The sequence below is a fragment of the Physeter macrocephalus genome, chromosome 4 (assembly GCF_002837175.3).
Source record: "Physeter macrocephalus isolate SW-GA chromosome 4, ASM283717v5, whole genome shotgun sequence".
Classification (NCBI taxonomy): Eukaryota; Metazoa; Chordata; class Mammalia; order Artiodactyla; family Physeteridae; genus Physeter; species Physeter macrocephalus.
Genome location: NC_041217.1, coordinates 1,393,281 through 1,397,711, shown reverse-complemented (window position 1 = coordinate 1,397,711; position 4,431 = coordinate 1,393,281).

Genomic DNA, 4,431 nt, shown 5'->3' with positions numbered 1-4,431 from the left:
GGAGCCTGAGCCCCGCAACGGGAGAGGCCACAACAGTGAGAGGCCTGCGTACCGCACAAAAAAAAAAAAAAAAAAAGATACAAAATTTTAACAAGAATAGAATTGAATGTTTTTAGATCATCAAAGAGAAAATAACATTCATTCTAAAGCTGAAACTGCTAAAAGCAATAAATGACTATGGAAATGTAAAACAAAAAACTTAAAATCGCTATGAAAAAGGTCTGGAAAAATATTTGAACCAAATGGGACAATGGTTTATCCTAAATAAATAGTTCATACACATTAATAAGAAATACAAAGGATTATAATAGATATATGTCTGAAAGACGTAATTAGGCAGTTCACATAAGAGGAATTACATCTAGAAAGATTTTCAGTCTTCTTGTTTTCAAAGAAATGTAGATGCAAATGAGATACCATTTGGCCTCATTACCTATTAAAGTGGAAAAATATATCTTACTGATGAATATCTCTAACAAGATTGCACTGAACCCGTACCCTCCTACAGTGCCAGATGATTACTGATCACTGCAAGCAAGCATTTGTATCAAGCCAAGAAAATGCTCCTAGCCTTTGCCCTTCACGAGGGCATTTACACCCCGAAAACAGTGTGAAAGAAGAAAAAAGCGGTAAGTGCAGTTATTCATTACACATCTCTATAACAGCAAAAATTACTGCAGACAACCTAAATGTCCAAAATTAAGGGATTAGAAAATTCAGCAACATAGAAAAACGTGAATTTGCATGAATTGAGAAAAGCAGACTATAGAACAGGGCACATTCTGATTACATACATGCCTCTGAAACAGTTGCGTAAAATATATGTACGTGGAGAACATCTGAAATGGAATGTTGACAAAATAGAAAACCCAAGAATAATGGGATTACAGACGAATTCTCCACTTTTGAAAATGTCTTTCACTGGTAGGAAAGAAATTCACCACCATGTCATGCTTCACGAGGGCTGGGACGCCTTTTCTTATTCCACGTTCTGCGATGTGACTGTGGTTTTTATGATGAAAAAGGCGAGATGCTTTTCAAAATTTTTCCGAAAGAGTTAAGATGATTGTTTGTACAGAAAAATTAACATTGAGGGGGAAAGTGGTAAGAGCTTAACTATACAGCCCATAAAGGGCCAGAAATAAAACAAAAATACTCCTGGAAGCCGTCTAGTTCAAAGCATTGGATATTTACTTACTAAGTATGTCCTCTGATCTCAGGCTTGTACCAGCCGCGGTGACGGCGAGCCTTCCTCACCCCAGGAGCTGATGATCCCACGGGCAGGGGGAGGCTGACCCAGGTGACCAGGGCCCCCGGGCTCCAGCCGTCCAGAGGGAGGAGGGCCCGTTGGCGTAGGAAGGCCCCGGGTGGGATGGAGAGAGGGAGGGCCGTTTCCTCTCTGCTGTGTTGACACCCATCAGCAGTGGCCTGGAGTCTCAGCTGACCGCGATGAGTTTCCGTTAATGGACTGGTTCTAACCCTGCGGCGGGGGGAGGAGAGACCGGTGTCATGGAGTTGGCCTGAGTCACTGAAGCCAGGCTGGACACGTGGCAGCCAGGCCCAGAGCGGCGCCCCCAGCTCTGGCCCGAGCTGCTTCCCGCCACCAAGAGGCATGCGGAAAGGCCCAACGCCCAGGCCCTGGCAGAGAGAATCTGCCATGTGCTCGGGACCACAAGGCCACAGCCCAGGAAACAAGAATCTCTGTGTTTTTAATAAACAACCCACTGCCTCCGCCCCACCCCCTGCCTCCATGGCCCTCTTGGTCCCCTTTGCCCTATTCTCTTTCACCTGGAGGTTTCTGGCCATTCATCTCGAGCTTTCAGAATCACGCCCCTTCCATGCCCCAGGCTGAGAGGCTCCTGGGCTGCTCTGGGCCTGCCCCTGACTGTCCCGGGCTCCGGCGAGGCAGCACCACCTTGGCTGGCCTTCTGGGGAAGGAGGCTGTGGCCCCCGGGCCCCCGCCCCAGGACGAGAGCGTCCCTCGCCAGCAACCACGTGATCAAACATCAGGAAAACTGCTCCCCCGTTTCCCGTGGCCCCTCAGGTGTCCACGCCGTGTGTGGGTCTGCAGGAGAAACCCAGGCTTGGGGGCTGGGGTGCCGTGGAGGGCTGGGCCAGAGCCATCCATTCCCCGGCCTCTTCTCCTGCCTGCCTTTCCCGTCTTGTAACTGGCCCAGGAGAGAAATTCCCGACCGGCACGGCGTGGACACGCACGCCCACTCCTCCTTAGGCCTTGCCACCCCTGGGGATCCCCACGGACCAGAGGGGCCGCAGCTAGGGTGACCTCATGTCCCAGTTTGCGCAGAACGGGCCAGGTTGATGGCCCAGGTTGATGGTGATAATGCTTCTTTCACTCTCAGAAGTGCCTGCTGTGGATCAAGAATTATTCCATCACCCCGCCTCGGATCAACATGAAACGGAATGCACACACAAGCCTCTCTGTGGCCCCGACCTCAGTGGACGGGCAGTGCCCGTGGCGCTCCCCACTGGCCGTCCAGGCCCAGCCGACTCCTCTGCGCTGAGGTCCTCGATGCCACAATTCTCTTGAACGGATCCTCTCCTTTCTGTCCCCTCCTCCAGTTCCCTACGTGCGACCCTCCCTCTCCCCAACACAAACAATGACAACAGCCCACGGTGGGGTCCCCCGGCTGGAGCTTCTCCCCGTCCAGTCCACAGTTCTGCACTGACCTGTGCAAAGCAGATGGGGGGAGTGCCCTCCTCAACACGTCCAGTGGCTCCTACTGGTGACATCCAAGTCCCCTCCTGCCTCTCCTGCGTCCCCTCCTGCCACCCTCCTCCCACCTGGGCTCTGCTGCTCGAAGAATTCCCCTTTCAGCTCCTTTCCGGAACTGACCTCAGGTGCCGGGAAAGATTTCTGACCTACTCTTCCCATCAGAGGCAGCTGCTCCTCGTCTGAGCTCCAGGCCATCTGACCTCTAGCACGCTGGCCACTGCACGTCCTGCGCACGGATCTGTCTCCCTTGCCTCCTAATCAGTGACCCTCCAAGGTCAAGAACGGCATCTCTGCGACGCCCAAACAGGGCCTTGCACACGGAGGAGCTCGCTGTCACGGGACGGTATGCTATAAAATGGATAAATAATCCACCTCAAATTTTTAACGCCAGATGGCCCAACAGTTCATTCATTCCTGGTGACGATGGGGCGGGGGCTCTGGGGGGACACACACACTGTCACATCAGTTGCTACACAGCAGCTCATGGGAGGAAGTCTGCTAAGAAGAGTTGGGACCTAACTGGAGTCGTCCAGCATCCCTGCGCACCCTTCCCCACCCCCTCCCTGGCCCCACCGCCTCCTTCAAGGCCGGGCTTCACGCCGGGCTTCACACCCACTCTTCCCCGTGTATCCTTCCCCACCTCTCTCAGTCCACGAGGGACCTCGCCCTCCTTCTAAGCTCCTGACTCCTGATTTAGGACAACTAATCTGCTGCTGAGTCAGGCACCGTCTCGTGTCATCTTTCGTACTGAACTTACATCTGTGTCTGGTTTAACAGGTAGGTTTTGCCGATGCAGGGAGGTGAGTTAGAGCTGGGATTTGGATTCCAGGCTCTGCTCCTTTCATCTGGACAGTCTGACCCTCCCTCTCCAGGGTCAAACCCTCCCTTGTGGCTCCCTGAGAACCTGAGTTGCTCAGAAAAGCCACTCTTTGGGCTAAGGCACGCGGCCCAGCATCTCAGGGAGCTAACACCATTTGAGGGCCTGGTGGCCGGTCCCTGATAGTAGGCGGGCCCCCCAGGGGCAGGCTCCCCGCAGCACGCCCGCTGTGCACAGATGCAGAACCCCTCTTTCCCAGAAGGCAGGGGAACCGCGGCGGGAGGCCCCTCCCCAGATAAAACCCTCACCCCTGGTCCTGTCTCCTCGCAGAGACAGACAGCAGCGGGGGGCAGGGGCCAAGTGGGGATGAGGGCCGCCTGGGCTCTAGGCACCTTTTCAACCGGCCACCAGACCCCTGAGACGGTTGCCGTTCTTGGCTCATGAACAAAGAAACCGGAGACTTCTGGAGAGGGACAGGCCAGGCTCCCAAGGCAGGCAGGGCGGTGTCCCAGCCCTGGGGACTTTTCCTCCAAGGACACAGCTGGGAAGCCCCCCGCCCCTCCCCGCCCCAAATCGTCGGCCACCGTCTCCGCCCCAGGAGCCTGCCCCTCGCCCCTCCCCTCCTACCCTCGCCCCTCGCCCCTCCCCTCCTACCCTCCTCCTCCCCCCCCCCTTCCTGCCCACCCAGTCGCCTCGGCCTGGGGGGCGGGCGGTGACAGGAAGGGAGGTGCTGGGCACCGGCCGTGAAGAGCCACCCTTCCTCTCGACGCCGCGTCCGCCCGGGCCTCGCCGGCCATGCGCCCCACCGAGCCCTGGAGCCCCAGCGCGGGGACGGCGCCCTGGGACTACTCAGGGTCGGGCGCCCCGGAGGAGCTGGAGC